General features: G+C 44.3%; 1 long non-coding RNA gene across 1 annotated transcript; it reads left to right on the top strand.

Annotated features, from left to right (window-relative positions):
* Positions 1-6,300: 6,300 nt before the first annotated feature.
* On the top strand, positions 6,301-10,323 carry LOC147371749 (uncharacterized). The gene is made up of 2 exons (XR_015163737.1): positions 6,301-7,240; positions 8,478-10,323. It is a non-coding gene; the product is annotated as an uncharacterized LOC147371749 (long non-coding RNA).
* Positions 10,324-15,276: the final 4,953 nt, after the last annotated feature.

The following is a 15,276-nucleotide window of genomic DNA, read 5'->3' as shown; positions in this document are numbered from 1 at the left end:
AGAATTATTGATTCTGTGGTTTCTGTTTTTTGAGGCAGATCTTTCAGTTGGTGGAATACTTGCACTTGTCTTTTATGCCTAAGAAATAATTGATGGAACTTGTGGAATGTGCATATTTCACATTGCCTAGTTGGATTCCTGAGGATGCTCAGTTTTCTGGTCTATGTTTTCTTTTGTTTTTGTTCTGAGTGAAGGAGGTCAGCAGGGCACAGAAAGCCACTTCTTTGAGATTACTAGAAAATAAAGAATTTAGAATGAACAGCTCCAGAGAGATTTATACAGGTCCCTTAAAAAAAATTACACTCTGAAGGTTTGCAGGAAAAACAGGTCCAAGCAGGGAAAACAGGCAGATTAGTTTCTCAGGAAGAATTTAGATGTGTCTTGAATGTTATGATTTTAGGGTAATCTGGCTCCACCATAAACACAATACCACCATATATTTTTCTACATAGTAATACTCTGGTGGAGCTCAGCAAGATTTATAGATGTTTGCTGATTTCTGGAGAGACAGAGCAGCTATTGAGTCACTCGCCCATAAATCCTTAACCCTGTCTAGGAGCAGGACAGTACGGGGAGACACTTTTAGATTAAATCTTAATTAGTCCCAGTTAAGATCTGGGTGGCTCAGTGGTAAAGAATCTGCCTGCAATGCAGGAGACTTGGGACGTGTTAGTTTGATTCCTGAGTCTGAAAGATCCCTGGAGAAAGAAATGGCAACCCACTCTAGTATTCTTGTGAGGAAAATCCCATGGATAGAGAAGCCTGGCGGGCTGCAGACCACGGGGTCACAAAGAGCCAAATATGACTGACTCTCTCCATTCACCCCCCTCCCCCCACCAACACATACAAGAGAGTTAAACACCATCTTTACAATATTTAATCACACTGTTCAAAAATCATCATACATTTGTAAATCCTAAATAGGTGAAATTTGGAATAAACTGTGATTTAATCGCTCTGTGCCACAGTTCATCACATACAGTGCTATGGTCCTCCAATCTTGGCATATCTTGTGCAGAAATTGTTGATGGCAGCTTGACTGAGGGTAGATATAAAAAAGGTAACTCCCTGTCCCCAATGCCCTGTGAAACTGACTACATTATAGTGGGCTTCCAACCATATTCTTCTACTGAACTCGCAGTAGCTTTCATATGAAATGGGCCCAAACTCTGACCTCAAATTTATGTTTATGGCTAGGACCAGACTGGCTTTCACTCTTTAAGTGTGTGAGCTCAAAAGAGTTAAACAGCAGAAACCAGGGAAACAGGAAGCAGACAATTTTAACTATAGCTGTTGCCCTGAAGGGTAATGGGTGGGTGGGGTTTTATTGTGCAAGACAGGAAGCATTCACAGAGAAGGAAGGGCATGAACTTGTACCAAGCAATGTGTGGGGCATCATGCCAACTCCTGACATAAACCATTCTTGGGCCTGACAGCAATCCTGAGCCACAGGCATTTCCAGGTAGGAAGGACAAATACTAAAAGTAGGTAAGTAACCTCCCCAAAGCCTCCACAGCGCACAGGTGGAGGCCTGGCCTGCAGCTCAGACCAATGTGTTTGGAAGACCATGCCTTTTCCACGATGCTCAGCTGTACCTATTCCACCTTTTGTGCTGAGGGGACCCCCGCAGGGCAAAGAGACCATTGGAGTTAGGTTCTCTAGATTTGAAGAATAAGACTCAACGCATTCGGGCTCAGTCGCTAAATGGTGTCTGACTCTTTGCAACCCCGTGGACTGTAGCCTGCCCAGGCTCCTCTGTCCATGGGATTTCCCAGGCAAGAATACTGGAGTGGGTTTCCATTTCCTTCTCCAAAGACTCAGATCACCTCAAGTCATGAAGAATGTGCTATATTTAATCCTATAAAAATGAGGAAACAGTGATCTCAGCCTCATGGTCAAGTCTCAGAGAACCCCAGAAAAGCAGAACACCCAGGTTTCAAGAAGGTCTGAATATATCAGAGCCAGGCTGGAAGAGACTGCAATGAGAAACTCATGGACATGCCAAGAGCCTTCTGGGAGGTCAGGTGATGGAGTTTCTGTGCCTTCCAGAACATGCTGCACTTATTCTCTGCAGATTTGCTCCTCTAGGAAACTCATTCTCTTTCACAGTTGATTGCCTTTCCCACATTTACTCACAATATTTTCTTTTTTTAATTTATTTTTCTATTGAAGGATAATTGATTTACAGAATTTTGTTGTTTTTTTAAAGCATCCATGTGTCCATCGATTCTGCTTCCTCTCGAGGTCAGTCTGCTCATGGCTCCTCACAGCCTCTGCTTTACTTCAAAGCCTCCTTCTTTTACATAAGCTGAACAGTTCTCACTGCAAGCTGCCCCTCCTCTCAGTGTTTCTTAATTCTAATTCCTGGAAGTTAGATGGCTGAAGCTAACTGATTCTTGTTTGGAAAGACTTTTCATGCCAGAGTATCATGGACAGTGAACTAGGCTATATGGTTTGACAGCCCTTGAGTTAAGGTTTTAGCCTGGTTTAGTCCATGGGGTCGCGAAGAGTCGGACACGACTGAGCGACTTCCCTTTCACTTTCCACTTTCATGCATTGGAGAAGGAAATGACAACCCACTCCAGTGTTCTTGCCTTGAGAATCCCAGGGACGGGGGAGCCTGGTGGTCTGCCATCTATGGGGTCGCACAGAGTCGGACACGACTGAAGCGACTTAGCAACAGCAGCAGCAGCAGTCACCAGAAGAGCCGAGGGTATACCTAGTGTCTGTAGGAGGGGATAGGGGCTTGGATAACGGTAAAGAACCCACCTGCCAATGCAGGAGACATAAGAGACATGGGTTCAATCCCTGGGGTTGTGAAAGATCCCCTGGAGGAGGAAATGGCAAACCACTCTAGTATTCTTGCCTGGAGAATCCCATGAACAAAGGAGCCTTGTGGGCTATACAGTCCACAGGGTCACAAGGAGTAGGACATGACTGAAACGACTTAGCCTATCCTAGGGGCTTGGCTGCCAGGATGACTGACAAAAATGAAAACTGACCTCCCATCAGTGTCCGGTCAGCAGCACAGTAAAGGTCACAGACTGGCAGTGGTACAAGACGGTAGCTTCGTAGAGTAGGGGAACGCGGCATCGGGAAGAGACGGAACGTCTCAGCAGGGAACCGAAAGTGCTTGGGGAATGAGATGCGGACCATGAGTCATCAATAACACATCTGCTGGGAACACATAGCTTCTTACAAAAGAATCACTAAAGACTGTTAGGATCACTTCTCTCCTTTCTCCTGGTTGTGAATTTCATGAAACTGTACTATCTCATTGAGAGTTGAGCTCTACTTTTGACCTTGGTATAGAATCTGAAAACAGGACATTTAACATGAATTTTCCTTTCACACACTTATTTTTAAAAATCATTTTAATTATATAAATAACATACAAAAGTATTCTGACTATGGAAAAAAATTCACACTTCACAGGTAAAGCCTTCACTCTCCTTTTCAAGTCTTGCCTCTTTCCCAGAGAGCATTCTGGGTACCTTCCAGACCCATTTCTCTGTGTACAGAGAGTTCTATTTTATTGTTTTTTATGAATGAACAGCCATATTTAGTACTTTGCAACCAAGAACCATTTAAACTGATGTAGGTAGGTGAGATTTTTCACATCTCAAAACTATCTGCAACCATTTCCCCACTCACAGATACTGAATGCCAACAAAAGCTAAACAATTAAGCAGATAATTGAAAGGCCAAAAGAATCATTTGTTGAAAGTATAAAGAGTCCCATGAATGATAAGACCCCTTATCTCAGGAGCAGAGACACTCTGTCCATGGTTTGGCCCCTGCCTGGTTTGATGCTGTGAACTCTGTACACATTTGCCTGATAATAGCAGCTGAATTGAATCAATATAGAGGTCAGGGTCAGCCGATGAAAATGGAACTTCCTGACCACAAAAAACTATAAAAAGTCACACTAGACAGGAAAGGGAAGACCTAAATAAGCAAATGAAAATTTTACTTCTCAGTCATTCCTCTCCCTGTAATTGTTGTTATTTTCATTTCAGCCTCATCAGATTAAGTTCTTCAGAAAACAGTAGAATCAGGAATTTAACCCTGTATAGAATTTTTCCAGTTTATAATTTAAACTGGATTTGGTAAAATTGGAAAAGAAAATCCTATATTTAAAAATAGATTTTGGAGATATAGAGATGAACAAGACAGACAAAATAGTTGCTTTTATAAACAACTAACATTCAGGTGGCTGGTGAAAATAAGTAAAAGTCATTTCATATAGTGATCAGTAAATGAAGAAAACATCACATGGGGAAGGAAATGGCAACCCACTCCAGTGTTCTTGCCTAGAGAATCCCATGGCTAGAGGAGCCTGGCAGGCTACAGTCCTTGGGGCTGCAAACAGACCCAACTTAGTGACTGAGCACACAAACATTTATGACACCACCCTTATGGCAGAAAGCAAAGAGGAACTGAAGAACCTCTTGATGAAAGTGAAAGAAGAGACTGAAAAATCTGGCTTAAAACTCTACATTCAAAAAACTAAAATCATGGCATCTGGTCCCATCACTTCATGGCAAATAGGTGGGGAAACATGGAAATAGTGAGAAACTTTATTTTCTTGGGCTCCAAAATCACTGCAAATGGTGACTGCAGCCATGAAATTAAAAGGTGCTTGCTCCTTGGAAGAAAAGCTATGAACAACCTAGTCAGCATTTTAAAAAGCAGAGACATTACTTTGCCAACAAAGGTCCATCTAGTCAAAGCTATGGTTTTTCCAGTAGTCATGTATGGATGTGAGAGTTGGACCATAAAGAAAGCTGAGTGCCGAAGAATGGATGTTTTTGAACTGTGGTATTAGAAAAGAATCTTGAGAGTCCCTTGGACTGCAAGGAGATCAAACCAATATTAAATGAAATCAGTCCTGAATTTTCACTGGAAGGATAGATGCTGAAGCTGAAGCTCCAATACTTTGGCCACCTGATGCAAAGAACTCACTCATTGGAAAAGACCCTGATGCTGGGAAAGATTGAAAGCAGGAAGAGAAGGGGATGACAGAGGATGAGATGGTTGGATGGCATCACTGACTTGATGGACATGAGTTTGAGGAAGCTCTGAGAGTAGGTAATGGACAGGAAGGCCTGGCAAGCTGCAGTCCATGGGGTCTCAAAGAGTCAGACATGACTGAGCAACTGAACTGAACTGAGTGCACACACTAAAGGAGAGAATGCCTCGGGGCGGGAATATTTTACTTAAGGTGGGCTGGGAAGTCCTGCCTCAGGATTACATTTAAGTTGAGCCATGAAAGATGAAAAAGAACCAGTCAGACTAAGACCTACAGTGCAAATGGAAAAACCAAACATATCCTCGTAAAGCAGTTACCAAATGACTAGGAGCTGTACTATGGGGTGCATAGTATAGCTATACACCATAATGTATATGCATTATGGTTATCCACAGCATCCACAGTTATGATACCAAGCAGGGCCCTGTGGGGCTCCTGGGCGCAAAGCCTTTCTGTGTCCCTCATTTCTCTGATTGTTTGCCTTTGTTCAGCTTCCATGACCTTTTCTGAGTTCCAATGGGCAGATTCAAACAGTTGTTAATTAGGGAAGGGAGGGGATGCAAGATCAGGGAGAAACAGTCAAGAACAGCCCGGAGCAAGGTCGTATTTCCCCATCAGTGAATACTCAGGACAATACCTCTGAGCTATTTTGCAGATACTGAAATCCCCTCCAGGTGGGAGAAGTTAAGGATGAGTGGTAGGCAGCCCAAAAGCAGATAGAACCCAGATCAGTTAGACCTGAAGGTTGATGATGCTGACTCCCACTTACCTCACCACCAACCCATCAGAAGAATGTCCACAAGCTGATCACACCCTCTTTGAACAGCTATTATTGAATTTCTCACTATCTTCCCCAAGTTGGAATACATGGTTTTGAGGGCATTAGCCCACTGTGGTCCCCTTTGCCTGGCAAAGTAATAAACTCTGTCTCCTTCACCCAAAACTCTGTCTCTGAGATTCCATACAGCACCTGAGTATGGAGAAGCCGAGCTTTCAGCAGCAGTCAGAGAGGGGAAAGCTGCCTCTGGTGTTCGGAAGGAAAAGTTCTCCTGGGCCCTCTTAGGGGCTGTGACTGGGTCTGAAAATTAAACTGGCAAAGACAGATTAACAGGAGAAAAGGTATACAAATGTATTTAGTATAAGTTTTATGGGACACAGAAGTCTTTGTAAGGAATTGAAGACCTGAGGAAAGAGCTAGACTCGAGCATTTCAGTGCTGGCTTTGAGAAGAGTGGACAGTCACGGGAGATAGGATAGGGCCAGAAGTGCAAGGTAAGTGTAGTAACTGGGGAAACTGAGCAAGACCTGTTAGGATTCTCCTTGGCATCCTTTTGTCTTGTTTTGGAGATAAGCGTGTTCCTCTCCTCCAGGTACAGGGAGGGAACGTCTCACATCAGAGTTTTATGCCTGTCTCAAGGAAGCAGGGTGAGGTGGGAAGGAGCTCAGAGTAACATTCCTGTTTGGGCCATTTTCTCAAACTTTTTCAGCTTAAAATAGTCAATATAAGAAGGAGCCATATTTTGATGTCAGCATCCTAAACCCCATCACTGGTCTCTGTGTGTCTCTATCTGGTCTGGATAGGGTTTGTGTGTATACTCAGTTGGGTCTGACTCTTTGTGACCTTATGGACTGTAGCCCACCAGGCCTCTCTGTCCATGGGATTTTCCAGGAAAGAATACTGGAGTGAGTTTCCATTTCCTCCTCCAGGGGATTTTCCCAACCCAGAAACAGAACCTGCATTGGCAAGCAAATTCTTTACCACTGAGCCCCCTGGGAAGTCTAGGTAGGATTTAGGTTGAGAAGAGAAGGAAGGGCAGAGGACTGCTGGAGCAAGATGGAAGTGAGGCAGCCTAGGAGAGTCAGGAGGCACAGGTAAGGAAGCATCTCCAGTCAGGGTCGGGCAAGGGCACGGCTGTTTCCTGACCATGAGCACCACCTTCCATTTTGTTCACTTCCTGTTTCTCCAGCTCTGAGGACGGGGAGGGATGAACTTGGGCAGAAGACAACACAAAGCCCCTCCAGGCTGAGAAGGGAGAAAGCAGTCCCCGACATTGGGGAGTGGAATTGGAGTTGCTCTCAACTGGCCACAACAACAGCTAGGATTTACTGTTCTACTGAAGGCCAACAACCGCACCGAATGGCAGCATCAGACAAGGCTACTCTGCGATTGTGATGGATCGATATACGGACAAGATCCTTCAGCAATTGAGTATGAGCACAGACAAAACACAAACATCCTTGCCCCCAGCTAAAATTAGGGACAGTGCTTCTTTGTCATTTTCACCTTTAGACTGCCTTTAGTCTGCCCTACTGAAATAACCATCAGAGAATTCCCCAGCTTCTGACAGCAAGCCCAGCTCCCTGGATCGCTCCCCTCCCAACATCTGCAAGCAGAAGCCCCAGGACTCCCTCTCTCGATCTCCTCAGACTGAGGCCCAGGACCCCTACAGATGTTCTCTCCCTGCTCAAAGTAACAGTAACAAACTTAACTTTGCCTTCCCAGGTGGCGCTAGTGGTAAAGAACCTGCCTGCCACTGCAGGAGACGTAAGAGATGTGGGTTTGATCCCTGGGTCGGGAAGACCCCCTGGAGGAGGAAATGGCCCAGGCTCCTCTGTCCATGGGATCCTTCAGGCAAGAATATTGAAGTAACTTGCCATTTCCTCCTCCAGGGGATCTTTCTAAGCCAGGGATAGAACCCAGATTTACGGTGTCTTTGGCATTGGCTGGCAGATTCTTTACCACTGCACCACCTGTGAAGTCCTTTTTGACCTTCTGACTTCGGTCAACTAAAGCAGGACTCTACTGACCTTGGCCCCAATTCTGCGCAGGCCCTTTCATGAATATAGATGCTCCCTTAGCTTAACACTTCCCTAGTTTTGCTGTCTGGGAGACACTGCTTTGGGAAAGATCCTCAGTGTTTTCCTTACTTGCTGCTGCTGCTGCTGCTGCTGCTGCTGCTGCTAAGTCGCTTCAGTCGTGTCCGACTCTGTGCGACCCCATGGACTGTAGCCTACCAGGCTCCTCTGTCCATTGGATTTTCCAGGCAATAGTACTAGAGTGGATTGCCATTTCCTTCTCCAAGGGATCTTCCCAACCCAGGGATCGAAGCTGGGTCTCCCGCATCGTAGACAGACGCTTTACCGTCCTGTGCTTCAGCTTGGTTGTGTCTCTTGGCTCAACACCCACCAAGAGAGGAACCTAGTTTTTAGATAACAGGACCAGTTCATTTACAGTGTTGAGTGAGTAGGCAGCTCATCCTTGAAAGCTGAATGTAAGCCCTGGGAAGGAAGCACATTGTCAGCCATGTCTTAGAACTGAAAATAAAGGGAAGGGAAAAGACAATGAGGCAAATGTTAATAAAAATAAAGCAGTAGCAACAATGTTAAGGGCTTCCCAGTAGCTCAGTGGTTAAAAAAAAAAAAAAAAAATCTGTTTGCCAATGCAGGAGCCACAGGAGATGCAGAGTCAATCCTTGGTTCAGGAAGATACCCTGGAGGAGGAAATGGCAACCCACTTCAGTATTCTTGCTTAGGAAATCCCATTGACAGAGGAGCATGGTGGGCTATAGTCCATGGGGTCACAAAGAGTTGGACATGACTGAGCAGCTGAGCACATGTCCACAGCAATGTTAATTGCAGACAAAAGGAAAAAGAAACAAAAGAACAAAGACTGATCTGGAGGGAAATGACAGCATTGAAAAGTTGTGGCTGGTTGATGTGGGGATGCGGTAGGTGGCCAGAGCTCTGGGCTGCTTTTGACAGATGGGGAAACTGAGGCAGCAGCTAAGCAACTGCCCACAATTTGCTTATGGACTGAGACAGGGCTTCTGGGTCTCTTGTTTTTAATAGTAGCACTAGCTCCTCACCGCCTCAGACCCACCTTAACCACATTTTATTTTACTAGAAAAATGAAACCAGTTTGTGGCTTTTGAGAAAGGTCGTCTAATATGCAAATTCTAATGAGGAATTTAATAAGTAAAACAGTTCTCTCTTTACCCTTGAACTTAATTTTATCATCCATTAAGCAAGCAGAGAAGCAAGTATCTTTGCTAACAGCTCAGTGCTGCATCTTGTTCTTCTAGAAACACACACTCTCTGTCTCCCACAGCTCCCCAAAGATCATGGCAACTCAACTGAGAAAGCTCCAGGGCTTCATTTGATACTGGGAAAGTTCTGTGGGGCTCCTGGGCACAAGGCCTGTCTGTGTTCCTCATTTCTTTGATTACAGGAAGTGGCCTTCACTCAGCCTCCATGACCTTCCCTGGGTTCCAATGGGCAGATTCAAGCAGTTGTTAAATAAGGAAGGGAGGGGATATGAGACAAGGGAGAAACAGTCAAGAGCAGCCTTGGGGCAGGATTCTATTTCCCCATCAATGGATACACACAAAAATATCTTTGAGCTATTTTTCTGGAACTGAAACCCCCTCCAGGTGGGAGAAGTTAATGATAAATTATGTACTACCCATGAACTTCCAGATGTTCAAGTTGGATTTAGAGAAGGCAGAGGAATCAGAGATCAAATTGCCAACATCCATCGGATCATTGAAAAAGCAAGAGAGTTCCAGAAAAACATCTACTTCTGATTTATCGACTATGCCAAAGTCTTTGACTATGTGGATCACCACAAACTGTGGAAAATTCTTGAAACAGATGGGAATAACAGACCACCTGACCTGCCTCCTGAGAAATCTGTATGCAGGTCATGAAGCAACAGTTAGAACTAGACAGGGAACAACAGACTGGTTCCAAATTGGAAGAGGAGTACATCAAGGCTGTAGATTGTCACCTTCTTATTTAGCTTAAATGCAGAGTACATCATGTGAAATGCTGGGCTGGATGAAGCACAAGCTGCAATCAAGATTGACAGGAGAAATATCAATAACCTCAGATATGCAGATGACACCACCCTTATGGCAGAAAGTGAAGAGGAACTAAAAAGCCTCTTCATGAAAGTGAAAGAGGAGAGTGAAAAAGTTGGCTTAAAACTCAACATTCAGAAAACAAAGATCATGGCATCCGGTCCCATCACTTCATGGCAAATAGATGGGGAAACAATGGAAATAGTGAGAGACTTTATTTTCGGGGGCTCCAAAATTACTGCAGATGGTGAATGCAGCCATGAAATTAAAAGTCATTTGCTCCTTGGAAGGAAAGTTATGACCAACCTAGACAGCATATTAAAAAACAGAGACATTACTTTACCGACAAAAGTACATCTAATCAAAGCTATGATTTTTCCAGTAGTCATGTATGGATGTGAGAGTTGTACTATAAAGAAAGTTAAGCACCAAAGAATTGATGCTTTTGTTTTTTGGGGTTTTTTTTTTAGATTTCATTATTTATTTATTTATTTTTAATATAAATTTATTTATTTTAATTGGAGGTTAATATTGGAGGTTAATACAATATTACAATATTGTATTGGTTTTGCCATGCATCAACATGAATTCGCCACAGGTATACACGTGTTTCCCATCCCGAACCCCCCTCCCTCCCTCACCATACCATCCCTCTGAGTCATCCCAGTGCACCAGCCCCAAACAACCAGTATCATGCATCGAACTTGGACTGGCAATTCGTTTCATATATGATATTATACACGTTTCAATGCCATTCTGGCAAATCATCCCACCCTCTCCCTCTCCTACAGAGTCCAAAAGACTGTTCTATACATCTGAGTCTCTTTTGCTGTCTCGCATACAGGGTTATCGTTACCATCTTTCTAAATTCCATATATATGCGTTAGTATACTGTATTGGTGTTTTTCTTTCTGGCTTACTTCACTCTGTATAATAGGCTCCAGTTTCATCCACCTCATTAGAACTGATCCAAATGTAGAATTGATGCTTTTGAACTGTAGTGTTGGAGAAGACTCTTGGGAGTCCCTTGGACTGCAAGGAGATCAAACCAGTCCATCCTAAAGGAAATCAGTCCTGAATATTCATTGAAAGGACTGATGTTGAAGCTGAAACTCCAATACTTCGGCTAAATGATATGAAGAACTGACTCATTGGAAAAGACCCTGATGCTGGGAAAGACTGAAGGCAGGAAGAGAAGGGGACAACATAGGGTGAGATGGTTAGATGATATCACCGACTCAATGGACATGAGTTTGAGTAGGCTCCAAGAGTTGGTGATGAACAGGGAAGCCTGGCGTGCTGCAGTCCATGGGGTCACAAAGAGTCAAACACGACTGAGCAACTGAACTGGACTGAGCAACTGAACTGAACTGAACTGATATGCTACCCACAAGCATGTAGACTCCAGAGCAGTTGGACCTGAAGACTGAAGAAGCTGACTCCTACTTACCTCACCACCAACCTGTCAGAAGAATGTCCACGAGCTGATCATGCTCTCTTTGAACAATTATATGAAACTTCTCACTGTCTCCTCCAAGTTGGGACACATGGTTTTGAAGGCATGAGCCTGCTGTGGCCCCCTTTATCTGGCAAAGTAATACAGATATCCTTTCCTACTTCTCCCAAAACTCTGTCTCCAAGATTTGATTTGGCACCAGCATACAGAGAAGTAGGCTTTCAGCATCACATTCAACCCTTAATCTATTGCATTTGTGCGCTAAACCCTCCACCATAGGCACCGTTGCCACCCTGAAATACCAGAAGAAATGCATGACTAAGAACACCTAACTCACTCCCACCCCCAGTGGAAACATATTCCAGGGAATAGAATTGGTGTGTCTTGGACTTTTTGGCTGGAATTTCCAAAAAGAGGCCTGATTTTGATATAAAACCAAACCTAGGTCCACTCATATGCTGCACAGAAAATCCAATTTACCAACAACAGTTTGTAGTGAAGGAAAGTGCAGCATTTATTGCAGATGCCAAGCAAGGAAAACAAGCAGCTCTTGTTCAAAGCTTCAGCCTCCCAGATGATTTTCAGGGGAGGTCTTTTAAAAAGAACATTTGGAGCGAGGGATGCAGGGAGCGTGACTTTTTTCTGATTGGTTGTTGGTGATGAGGTAACAGTTTGATGGTTTGGGGCTCTTATTTAATCATCAACCTTCTTATTTCAACCCGTTTGGGGTCTCTGTACTTGTGCTTAGCAGGAAGTCACTATCCTCCCATCTGAGTGTGGGGGCCTTCATTCCCGAAGAACAATTCAGATATGTGTCAAATTGTTATTCCTCCCTTGAGGAGGAACTAGGACCCTTTTTATCATTGAACTATTGTTTCTTGACTGCTTTTCCTTTATTTCTGCTTTCTCTTACTCCTTAACTAGTAACTGCTTAAGTCTGCTCTTTGAGACTCAGGAAAGACCAAGGAGACTACAGCCTTTATCTACAAACAAGAAACAGGGGGCACTGAGGTGCTTTTGTCAAAAAAACACCTCAGTGGGGCCTGATGTCGAAAACTCAACTTCTCTTTACACTGGTGTCAAATTGAATCTTGGAGACAGAGTTTTTGGTGAGGTAGAAAAGGATATACTTTGCCAGGCAAAGCAGGCTAATGCCCTCAAAACTGTGTGCCCCAGTTTAGAGAAGATGTTGCTGGGAGAAGCCAATTCTGCTTCCATGCTGAATCTGTTTCTTTAACTTTAATCTTTGCTTTTTGTTGCTTTTGTTGTTTTAATCACACATAATGGCCTGCCTCAGAGAACCCTGCACCTCTACCTGACTGTTAAAGTGCCTTTGTTAGAGACAGTCTGACCCAGCCCTCCTGTGAATGGCTGCAGAAAAGAAGAAATTAACACACCCCCTCCTATTTTGCAAGATATATGGCCTTTTTACTTTACTTTCTCACCTCTTCTCTCTCTCTGTTCTATAAAAGAACCTAGCATCCAGACCCTGATAAGATGGTTATTTTGAGACATTAGTCTGCCATCTTCTCAGTCAGCCAGCTTTCCAAATAAACTTATATTCCTTGCCTCAATACCTCCTCTCCGATTTTATTGGCCTGTCATGTGGCTAGCAGAGCAAGCTTGGACTCAGCCACAAAGATAGTAAGAAGTTTTTATAGTAATTGTTCAAAGAGGGAGTGGTCAGATGGTGGACATTCTCCTGATGGGTTCGTGGTGAGGTAGGTAAGAGTGAGAATTTTCAACCTTCAGGTCCAACTGGTCTGGGGTCTATATGCTTGTGGGCAGCTACCATAGTTAATCATTAATTTCTCCCACCTGGAGGGGGTTTCAGTGTTTGCAAAATAACTCAAAGATGTTGTTATATGTGTATGCATTGATGGAGAATCAGGATCTTACCCCAGGACTGCTCTTGACTGTTTGTTTCTCCCTGGTCTCTCCTCCCCTCCCTTCCTTAATTAACATCTGCTTGAGTCTACCAGTTAGAACTCAGGGAAGGTCATGGAAGCTGAATGAAGACTGTTTTCTATAATCAAAGAAATGAGGGACACAGAAAGGTGTTGTGCCCAAGAGCACCACAGGGCCCTGCTCAGTATCGGGTCCTGTGAGGTCCAGGGTTTGGTTTCAGTTGCAAAGAAAAATAGATGTTCCAGGACTAGGTCACAGAGAAACACTTCTCTGCCTTAGAAAGGACAAGACATGGGCCTGAGTCCCAGGCTCTGAGGGAGAAGCTATTTCCCTTCCCTGTAAGTCTATATGGCAACACCTTTCCCTCCACCATCAGGTCGTTTGTGTGTTTCCCTGGCTTTCTAGACCGCCAGATCTCGGAGGGCAGGATGCCTCACTGATTCACCCCTGTGTTCTCCACAGTGCTAGTCTAGGGCCTGTTACCAAGTTGGTTCTTTGTCATTGACTGACAGTCTTTGTATCTGGAGATATGTGCCGGAGAAGTGTTTCAAGAAGAGTTGGCTTTCTCTGGTGAGTTTTGCTGGCTGGGAAGGTGATGTAGGGTAACTTCTCAGTGGGGTTCGAATTTTGAGTGCTAGGGAAAGAGCAGCATGATTGGAAGAGAGGCACATTTCACTCAGATACACTGTTATCTTTGTTTTATATTTAAATGAAACATTTGGGTCTACATAAAATTTGGATGACACGTTAAGGGCAATTTCCTCAGTGTGATTCAGGTTGCTGATTAAAGAACTGAGGCCTCCTGGGGTATGCTGTTTGTGCTACTGATTGGTTAAGGGCTTCAATGAGGGGTGAGCTCATTTTCCCTTGGAGAACTGAAGAGCAGAGCATTTCAGGCACAGCCAAAGCAAACTCTCTTTCAAAAATATCTGATCCCCTGAACTGAAGCTCTTGAGCTCTCTTCCTCACTATACAGGAAACAAAGAGCTGTCAGCTGCCCTGTGTAGTGAAGAATTAACCTCCATTGCAAGAGGTCTGACCTTTGTCCTCAACTGCTGGGAGGTGATCTCCGATGTCTTTCTTCTTCTAGGGGCAGTAGATCATCCAATAAAGTGATTTAGGATGGGGCAGGCCACACCAGAATGACCAACCGCAGGACTCAGAGCAGAGGCTTTGGGTCTCCCAGGATCAGGAACCTGGACACTGACCACACGGACAACTGCTCAATCACATCTGTGTAATGTGGACTGTGGACTGTGTTAGTAGCTCAGTCGTGTCCAACTCTGCAACCCCATGGACTGTAGCCCACCAGGCTTCTCTGTCCTTGGAATTCTTCAGGCAAGAATACTGGAATGGATTGCCATTCCCTTCTCCAGAGGAACTTCCCAACCCAGGGACCGAACCCTGGTCTCTTGCCTTGCAGACAGATTCTTTACCAATTGAGCTACCATTTGAGCTACCATCTATGTAATGGACCTCAGTAAAAACCAAACACCTCAGCCTCTCTGGTTGGCAATACTCTGTGCATATCATCACATGTTGATATTATTATGCCTCTGGCTCCCCAGAGAGAAAAGAAGACCGCACAAGCCCTGCATTTCAAACCTCCTAGACTCTACTCTCTGTGTATCTTCCTGGGGCTAATCTTAATATATGTATCCCTTCCCAGTTATAAATCGTAACTGGGAATCTACCACTTTTCAGTGAGTTCTGTGCATCTTTCTAGAGAACTCCAAACCGGAGGGTGGTTTGGGGAGCCCCTTGAACTTGCAGTTGGTGTCAGAAATGAGGACTGTCTTGAGGACTGTGCCCTCCCACTTTTCAATTGGCCCTAAAGTTCTCACACACACTCTCCCAGTAAAACAAGACCCCAGGCCCAGAGAATAACGAACTAGTTTGTGCTTTGGAAAGGATCCATACTGAGATTAGGAGTACCCCAGGCTAGGGTGCTGGAGATCAGGGGAACCACATCCTGCATATCCCCATGCAAGTCTGACAAATCTACTAGTGGTAGGTTTACCA

This window comes from Bos grunniens, chromosome 5 (assembly GCF_055505025.1).
Source record: "Bos grunniens cultivar Pamir isolate PY7600 chromosome 5, Bosgru_T2T1.0, whole genome shotgun sequence".
NCBI lineage: Eukaryota > Metazoa > Chordata > Mammalia > Artiodactyla > Bovidae > Bos > Bos grunniens.
The sequence above is the reverse complement of the archived record's forward strand: the minus strand, read 5'-3'. Positions and strand labels throughout refer to the sequence as shown.